The sequence below is a fragment of the Puntigrus tetrazona genome, chromosome 13 (assembly GCF_018831695.1).
Source record: "Puntigrus tetrazona isolate hp1 chromosome 13, ASM1883169v1, whole genome shotgun sequence".
NCBI classification, from domain to species: Eukaryota; Metazoa; Chordata; class Actinopteri; order Cypriniformes; family Cyprinidae; genus Puntigrus; species Puntigrus tetrazona.
The window spans coordinates 22,408,922-22,419,208 of NC_056711.1; the positions used below are offsets into that span (position 1 = coordinate 22,408,922).

Below are 10,287 nucleotides of genomic sequence, written 5' to 3' on the forward strand. Positions count from 1 at the left end.
TGAGAAGAATATATGATGAATAAAGTTATTTAACAGATATAATGATTGAAACAGCTTAGAAAGCTCTGGTTTTCTGCATAAAAGTTCTGACATTGCTAGCTGTTCTCAAAGACGAAACTGCAGCGTGTAGTCTCTGAGTTTCCACAGACTATTCCTGTGCAGCCTCATTTACTTCAATAAGTCTGAAGAGGAGAACAGGAAGTTGGCATCTCACAAACCCTTGTGGTTTCTTCTTAATTTCCTGTTTATTATAATGTATTTAAGTGCCGTTGCTGCTTTCTTCAAGCCTCTGGAAGGTGCCATGGTTTTAGTGGCTCTCTAGGTGTGTCCGTTGCCTTTGCTTAGAACTCTCTGCAATAATAAGCAAATACAAAGAGAGAGGGTTTAGTCTCTCCCAAAATATCCATGTCTTTCTCCAGACCTCACTAAAGCACTTTTTGCATCTTCAAAGCGCCAGCCTTTATATGCCAAGAATGATTTCTTAGGCGCTTTTTCTGCAAGAACAAATCACTCTGGCTTTTGTTGGTGCTCTGTTAAACACGTGTCTCTCTTTATATTTATAGTGTACAGGAGAACTTATAGACAGATTTAGTTGTTCCTAAACACTCAGGGCGGAAGATAATTTCTACCTGAGCTCCATCAATAAAAACAGCATTATTCAGCTGTTTGGCCCTGCTGACAGGCTCTTGTTTCAGGAGAAAACACAAAGGTGCAATGGAGGAAGGCGTCTGATTTGATGAGTCTTTTGCAAACAAACCCTGATGAAACTGAAGTAAATGGTTTTCTAGCTATAAATGCCAACCATCAACTGCTAATCATTACATTAATGGTGGTTTCAGTAGCAGTGCTGGTGGCTCTTTCAGAGGAACTGGCTCACTTTCTTCACGTGTTTAAAGGCTTTGCCATACGTAATAGCAAATTGTATTTGAATAAAACAGGTATTGAAGCAGTTTGTTTCTTACATTTACTCATTTAAAAGATGATTTATCCAAATTGACTTGTGCAAAGGAGGAGTACAGGAGCGACTTCCATCATTAAGAGCATTTATCAATGATGAAACTAGAATAAAGTTTGTGGAGGGAGGTCTTAAGTCTCCTTTATAAAAACATTTTATACTGGGTTTGATTATTACTTAGTGATTTTTCCACTCTGCTAGTAATGTTTCTCACAATTCATTAGGAATCATATTTAATATTGCAAATAAATGGCCAAAATACAGTATTGAAAGTAAAACATGATCAAGATTTTTTCAATCTTGATGATGTGGTCTTGGCAGTTTTCTTGCAATCTTGTGCTTCCAAGGTCAAAGGTTGAGATGTTCAGGTGATGTGGATGTGTCTGGCAGTGATTCAGATCACTTGATTTTTTTCTTCTTCCACAAAATTCTGTGAATGATTTATGTATGATGCATGCTTTTTGTTTTTGATAAATTTCTTCACTCTTCTAAAGTTTTTTCCTCTACTTTTTTCCTCTCTCTGATGGCTTTCAGCAACATTTTTACAACATTTTACTAATATTTTAAACTTTTCTTTAAAATGTTAGGACAAATGTTTCTTAGCTATAGTGTCTATGGATGTTCTATAACTTTATTAATATTTAGATATAATGTTATTTGTAATTGATGAACATTGTAAGAAAAGAATTGTAACCTGTAATGTTGGCTATTTTAACATTCTTAGAAGATTAAAAATTAAATCTTGGGTGAAAATAATAGTAGAATGATATAAGAACATTTTCATTTTAAATAATGTTAATTGTGACAAGAAAACAGGACATTGTACATTGTTTAGAAATATATAAATGGTATTCTGTACAAGATTTTTAAGTGATCTGACTTGGAATAAATACTGCATGTGGGGGAAAGGTTTTGTGGAAATGACTCATATTGTACATTTGACTCTAATTCAATATGAAAACAGAAAGGATCACAGACCTAGTTTTGTCTTCATTTCTGTCCACTTGTTAGATTGCCTTGGTCCCTGATTAGTAAACACTTGTTCTCAGTTCCTTTAATCACTTTTCGCATACTGTATCTACACTTGCTTTCTGTTGTTTGTTGTCTATTTTAGTCATTATTTGTTAGTGTGCATGTCACTTTTGGATTATCTTTGGAGCTCTAATAAAAGTGCCACAGCATTCGTGCTTTACTGTAAGTGACCGTGACAAGAAGAGCAAGGCGTGAGTAGAACGTGAATGTCTGGAAGCACCTTCTATCAGATGCAGTAGGAAAGTGGATTTATGCTTAAGCCTTTCATGTAAAACTGATGTGATGTGGATTATAATGTGGTTGCTAAGTGGCAGCAATGCTTAGATGATAAAGGGTGACTCTGGGCAGGTCAAGTCAAATCAAACTCTGATAGTCACTAAAGTATCAAGGTCAGATATTACCACGGTCATTTTGTGTCCAGAGGAAAATATAAAAATGACCGGATAGTATAATGTAATGCCTTTATATAATAGTTTGTTAAACATTTAATCAATGAAATTCAATGTACAAGCATTTATAAAGTAGATTTAGTCCTATAGAAAAAGAAAATCAATAGCTTAGTGATTAGTCTTTTCCTGGTTTCAGGCGAGGCTTAATCCCAGTATCAGGATACAATCTGGAATTAATTCAGCTTGACAGAAATTCTGTACTGGAGTGTTATCTTTGGTTTCTACCTTTTTATTTTTAAAGAACCTTTATGAACATTCTGTTGATAGTGAATGGTAGAATTTCCATGTCAACTCACGCTTCAACAGAGCGCTATTAAAGCCCTGTGTTGTAGCTGCTGACATGCAGGGGACGCCTGTTAGGAAGAGCTGCTCAGACAATTAGATAGTCTACTTATACTTCTAATGAAAGTTACTTCATCATCAACAGAATGCTTCATAAGAGACCATCAAAACAGCGTGTTACCGCTTTTTACAGATGGTCCTAATTTGGAACTCGCTATCCTTCTGGCTTAATGTGAGCTCGGAGATACTGCACACGCATATCAGCTGTTAGTTCTAAAAAGATCGTGAAAACAATTGTGGCTAACCAGAAGTCGCTATGCATGGTCGCATTGATGTTAGTCCTTGTCTTGCATAACAACCAAGTCGCTCAGTGTATCTCTGGCTTAAGCCCTGTCTATCAAATTAGGATTTGTGTTTGTTCTCAAAGTTAAAATAGCAGCTGGCTTGATGCCTCAGACTTTTTGCACACTGTTATTTCCAACACTCCGGAGAACAATCAGAGTTTAATCACTGGTAGATGTGATTTGCCATGATAGCTTTATATAGAAGTAATCTATTTACTCCTGCCCACTCAGGGCTTCACTTAACTATTAAAACAGAAAATACAAAGTCTCAAGGAATGATACTTGTAGTCTGTATTTGATTGGAAAGATTGCTTCTACACCGCAATACATATAAATTGTGTGCAGAAATGAAAGTGTATACATGTAATACTCTGTGCAGAATGTGGAATAAAAGCTACAGATAAGCTTATGATATAAAAGTCTTCTTCAGTGGATAGTTGTGGCTTTTAGAGACCAGGAAGCAGATAAGAGAAACTGACTGAGCAGAAGAAAATCAGATTTCTTTAAATAATTACGGAGCTTCGAGCTAACATGTCTCGCCTCTCCGCTATCATCTCTCATCACACGCAGAGAGCCACATCTTCCTCAAACACCTTTCTTCAAGAGAACTTCAGATCAACCAAACATTAGTTGAGTTTGTCTAACTAATCCAGATTTTGTTTTTCAAAACTAGAAAATAATACCGAATTGGTTAGTATACTTCCTTATGTACCCACTTTTAGATTTTTTAGACATGTTTCATTCTGAGTAATAATATAGCAAAATGAATTCCTAATAATAAGATTATTGTTGCTGGTGTTCTACGCATCTCGTGTTAAAATATCACTTTAAAACATCATCTTTACTTTTTAATATCCTAATCATTTTTTATATAATGTATTGTTGCTCATTTCTACAAATACAGCTGAGCTGTTGATGACTGCTCTCTGTGCTCCAGAGACAAATGACATAGGTTTTTGAGTTTTGCAAAGGTACTAGACACTCACTACTTAAACACCACTTAGAATAGTGCTGAATACACTGCATTGATGTATTTCAAGCTTATAAAGTATTTTGCACATACAGTAAAATGTGTGGGAAGCAGACCAAAAATGCTCTGATATGTCAAGAGGGGAGTTTTCTGGCTAAACCTTTGATGGAACTCAGCAATAAGCATCTATGAGCAGTAACTTCTAAGATCGCATCTATCTTTGACCTAAATTATTTGTAAGGCAAAAAGTGTGATACATGATACTGGAACACCCTCCTCTTGGGAACATCCCAAACTCTCTTTGAATCTATGCTGTGTCTAATGGCGAATTTTTGAATGACTTTGGAGTTTTAGGAGCTTTTTGCCTTCTTCTTCAGAGGCATGACAAACAAAGCCGAGCAACATTTAATCAAAATGGTACAGTGCAATGCAGCTTTACAGATAGAGCTTTCTTATGGGCAGTTGTTAACTCCTAGTTTCCAAGCTGGGTAGAGTCAAGACATCCTGTTCACTGGCTTCTTATATGAGAATCTGGTGAAGAAGATATTTCCAAATAGAAAATTAAAGATGGCAGTAGTTCTGATAGGTGATTGTATGATTCTGGTCATTTTCCAAATCAAAGTGATCATCCTTGATTCTTGTTAGTGGAGGTGACTGGAGGGAGCAGAGCACATCTCTTAAATCATTCAGTCATTCAGAATGCACCAGTGATTCTTCATTATCTCTACTGGGATGTTCTATGACATAATGTGTGAAAAGGCCAGAGGGACACGGTATATTAGGGCTTTTTTTTTTCTTACAAAAAAAAAAAAAAACATTTTTTAAACATATTAGTTTTTATGTATTAGCACTACTTAAAAATACAAAATGTGTTTATTTTGTAAGTGTTAAGCTAATATAAAAGACATATGATATTAAAACAGCGACAAAGCGCTATGGTTAGTTGTCATGGGAACATCCCCTGCAGTAACAATAAGGAAATGATACATCACCCTCTTTGACAAATGTATTCTACTGACTTGCATAATGCTCTGCTAACAAGGGGGATAATGATGATCACTTTCATTTGGAAAATGACCATGAATCATCTCTGATACGTGAATCGTTATGCACCTCTTACTTAAGCATCTTAATGCAGTTTCTATGATGCACCTTGATGAAGTTTCACTGCTAATTTACAGTATGGCTGCGTGTGACTCTTTTTGGTTTGTTTTACAGAAATTTCTGATTGTATTTTTGAAGGAACGGATGTTTCCTATACTTGAATGTATGCCTGTATTTAACCCATCCGAGTGCACATACACAACAAGGTCGTACACACACACACACACACACACACACACACACAAACGCTTTACTTATGCAGACCTACTTAAAGATAAAGAGTGTGTCTTTATTCCTCACCCAATCTAGACTGCAGGTGTCAAGTCTCCTTACAGTAAATGAATCTTATCTGGAACAGCTTCAGAGGAACTTCTTATCTGATCTCACTCTGATGCACAGTGTGAAATGATTAAATTCCTTTTCTCTGTACAAATGCTGCAAAGCAGAGTACATATTGTTAAATCAGAAAAATGGGCAGGCCTTCCTAGGCAGAATTTCTCTGATCTTCAAAATTCAAGATAAAATCAGGCAGGGCTTGGGGCTCAGAAGAATATGCAGGTGCATTTGTCAATTGGTTTGTCTCAGTGTGTGTGAGTAATAATATCTCAGTATGCCTCTGTACACACATTATCTAGCAACCAAAGTAATGGTAGATTTTAAAACACAAAATGTATGTGAATGGACACACTGATGGAAACAGCGTAGAACATGTATGCATGAAATATTCCTATAGAAAGTTGATAAGACTTGTTCAGTCCATAATTTCATAGAACATCAACAAGAAGTCCTCAGCCATCATTTATTTTAGTGTAATACAACATAGCCTCCGAAGAATACCACCTTTGAACATCCTTGCTTTTGTGGGAATGGATGAAGAAACACACACATACCCAATATTAGAGAAATACAGACTAGAATATGAAGACAAAAAAAAACAAGCCAACACCAACCTCTGTCATTCAGTTCGATTGTTTAAAGTTAACACGAATCTAAATTTCATTTAAATTATGTTAAACATTCCTTATTTGAGTTCCTTTCAGGGACAAAAATCACAAAAACACATCAAGCACCGTGAAGGTAAACGCAGGGTAAAGGTAATGTTTCATGTAGACTTTGAAGTGACTTCGCGGTAAGGTTTCTCATCTTACACACTTCGTTCTGAAAGGTCTAGGGTCCAGGATTCTTCGTTAAAGCGAATCTCTGTCAGCTTCATCCATTGGCATGTCAGGTACACAAACACATGAGCAGTAATAAGCTTCTTGTTAGGGCAGTGTTTTCTTCATCTGGTGACGTTATTCACAATAAGTACATTCATTCTATTAATTCAGAACCAACATCGAATACGATAAAATGAAACACATCATTTCCGTACAGTAGAAAACTACATTAGGTTTTGTTTTTCTTTCATTATACTTCTTCATTCATTGAAAGCTAAGTAGATCTGGGCAAGGTAGCAAGATACATTCTTAGATAAATGGTGTTGGCATTAAGAATCGTACGGCAATTAGATATTTTCGTTAACTGGAGAGAATAAAATAAAGAGGAGGAGAATTACTTGGCTTATTTTCTCCTTGTAATGCTGCTTAATTAAAAACCTCACTAATGAACTCTGTACCAGGGACATGAGACATACTCTATCTCTCAGTCTAACTCAATACATTTGTGTGTGTCTGACTCTGAGTAGCTGATGCTGTACAAACACACAATGATATGTGTTACTAAATTTTTATCAAAGCATCACATTACAAGAAGAACATCATTCCCTTTTCTACTAAAAGGATGTTTGTTGTTTCTAGTGTTTTTTTGTCCTTTTTTATTCATCTATTGCATGACGATGTGCAAATAAACATACAAAATGAATCACAATAGTTTTTTTCTTTTGATCCAAATATTATGACCTCATTAAATCTTCTGTAATGTGTTTTATTAATGGTAAAACCTTTTCTTTTATGTGGCAGGCCTTTGATCCTCCCAAATATATGAAACTGTTATGTTCTCATGTCACCATTTCTGGGATGGTTTACTATCATACTCATGCTGGACATATAAAACTCAGCTGAGCTTCCTAAAAGCATCAGGTTAAGTACATCATAGACCCACTGAAACCAATGGAGTTGTGACTAACTTAAGTTCATGCTTGATCAGACACAGCTCAATCTTCAAGAAAATGTAACCATTTTCCAAGTATAAGGTTTAAAGAGGATAAAGATATTTGCTTTAATAACTGCACACTGAATCACTTCACTAGACCTGTGTCTCAAAAGAACTCATTCTTTTCCTAGTCACTAACCTGAGCTGTGATATGATGCAGATATTGACAACATCGTCGTTGCTCAGAAGTCACTGAACAACAGTGAAACTTACTGTGGTATTGCACTCTACCAGGCAACTGGACCAAAGTAACCAGCCAATCCTGACCCCATAGATATGATCATTTTAAAATTGGAGTTTGACTTATAGACATACTTTGAAAGCCGCATAGTATGCATGTAGATGTATATGTTAGGAAGGAAGCTTAATATTATGCACACACATTGGTTTCAACCGATATAGTTTTTCCGGAATTAATAATATATATGAAATCCTGCTGTATATATATATCAATAGCACCAGATATGCCACCAAAATGATTATTTTATGTTTTTACAGTTTTTATTGGTACCTAAAAATTTAGATTGGTCGGCACTACTTACCTTTTATTCCTTTTACGCCCACGCTCCATTTCTCCTCAGAGGGAAATAACGGCTTCAGTAAATATGTAGCTTTCGATCCACATGGTTATCACTCAAAAGACTCCACGCCCCTCTGTGCAGGTAGTTCCCAACCCGGTCACGATGTTCACACCTGGTGACCCCGGCAGTGTGCTTTGGTCTGCAGCCTCTGTGGTGGAGTATGACTGGGTCGCCCACGCCTACAGAGCTCCTCCTTCTGCAATTCCACTCCAAAACCCAGGCGCACTCCCTGCAACTGTCTCCTGTACTGTACAAAACTGCACGTCTTCAGAGCGATGGCGAGGATGTTCCCGGGCTATGAGTATCCCAGACACTCGCTGTCCTGAGATATACATTCTCTGATGAAGAGAGAGTGAGGAGGTGACATTACCAAACAGAATGGGGTAGGAGCATCATCTTGTGAGGACTGATGTTGATGCCCCGCATGCTGATCTCGCCTACAGAGATACACAGGGCAAATAATAAAAGAAGAATATAACAGTAGAAGAACATCAGTCCTCGGCCCAAAGTGGAAGGGGCCTTTCTTTTCTCTGCGGGTTCTGAAAGGTTGGCCTGATGTCCAGAATGTCCAGATCCAATATACCAGAACAAGCGGTTTTTAATCTCTCCTTCTTTGAAAGCTCTGACAGATCGGTGTGGTCGAGAAGGAACAGGATCAATAAAAGCTGGAATGCTGATGACAGCAGGAGGCCGAGCTTTCCAGCCAATGCGCCTAAGGGACTTAATGGCCAGCCTTGTAGTTCTGGTAAACAAAATACACCTTAATCAAGACAAAGATGTAGAGGAACTAGAGTATCAAAGTAACCTCACACGTCCTCACTAGCCCCGACCACACCGGCCACGCACTGCAGCACGCAGTTGAGGCCCCACCGGCCACCAAGGATGTGCAGATGCCGATCTTCCGCGTCTGGGTTCTGGGTTCCACAGGTAGGCGCTCAGTGCCATATGCTGTCATGGAGATGACACAGTGACAACAAAACATGTGGCTTGCTGGTGAGTAACGAACTCAGCTGAACCGGGAGAGGACCAGAGGCTTCTGCCTCAGTGCGCTAAGTTCCCATGGAGCCCAGGATTCACAAGGAATACAAAAACACTAAAATCACCAAAGCCACAAGCCGTGCCTTTTCATCGTCTGTTAATTTGATTGTTGTAGCCCACACCTCTGCTTCAGCTTAATCAAGTCCAGTATTCAGTGCATCATATTCAGATCTGCTGTTTTTCAAAGTGGTCTTCATTTACAGTACATAAGAAGGAGGAAACACTGATGTTTGAGTCTGGTGGTATGCCAGCTCTATGTAAGACCTGTAACACGCCAAGACACCAGCATTTTTCATCTGCGGTAATTTTAAATTGCTATCAAATCAAAGGAATGAACTGAAACAACAGCTTCAGTGAATGGTTGTTTTCTTATGCTCAAATAGCCTCATTGCTTTTCAGCTAGACCAGCTAATGCATATGTTATATCATTATGCAGGCGCATTAGCCTCAGGTGTGGTTTCTGTATGGAACCGGAGCTTCACAGTGACAGCAGAAATGCACTGCACAACAAAGGCAAATTGGCCCTTCAGGCAGACCATAATGTGTTCTTACAGCTTCTCTCCTATCTGCGCTTTAGATAAACGCCTTTGTGCCTTCTGTCTTTCAAGAAGTTTAGGCTACTGTGGGCCTTTCAATAGGTGACTGTGATGATGTTAATGTCAGCTACACTAGACTTATTATTTATTTTATTTAATTGAATTAATTTGATTTAATTAAAAACTATTTCTAATACTAATTTTAATATATTACTTTGTAATCAAATTATTTATTAATAGTGTCAAACAAATGTGAGGGTGTTTTAATGGTATCTTGAGAGGATGCAGCCCTGATTTTCTTACTGATGCTGGTATCAGTCTCATAAGTTTTTAGAAAGTTCTGGAAAACACACAATCGTCATTGCCTAAAATAACAAACTTATTTTTGTGGTACCCTCTCATTCACTGCTCTGGGGTTGAGAAAACCCAGGAAATGTGAAAAGGTCCATCTTCAAGAATTTCTAGCCTGGCCCATATTTTTTGGTCTGTTTCAGATTTTCAAAGCTGCACAGTGTTTGTTTGTGGTTAATGCTTGATGATGCTGATTTACACTAAGATTTATAACCTGTAGTATACTTTAACCTTTATTTTATCTATGGTTTGCAGACAACTGGTTTTAACCAGCATATAGAAAACTAGCATTTTCAACACAAACACTCTTGGGTTAGTTATTTATATCTCACAGTGTCAGTAGGAACAATTAATTTGCACAGTAGTCGATTTTCGTGTATCTGAGACACTTGGAAGAAAGAACTGCACATACAGTGCTGTTTTAGGTAACTCTGTAAAACGCTGCCTTTGGAGTATCTTTGGTGTTTGTGTTAGCTATCTCTGTGCTCCTGAGC

The 10,287-nt window shown here is 37.5% G+C and overlaps 1 pseudogene; it reads right to left on the reverse strand.

Annotated features, from left to right (window-relative positions):
* Positions 1-7,974: 7,974 nt before the first annotated feature.
* Positions 7,975-8,823, reverse strand: LOC122356260 (annotated as a pseudogene).
* Between the last annotated feature and the right edge of the window lie 1,464 nt (positions 8,824-10,287).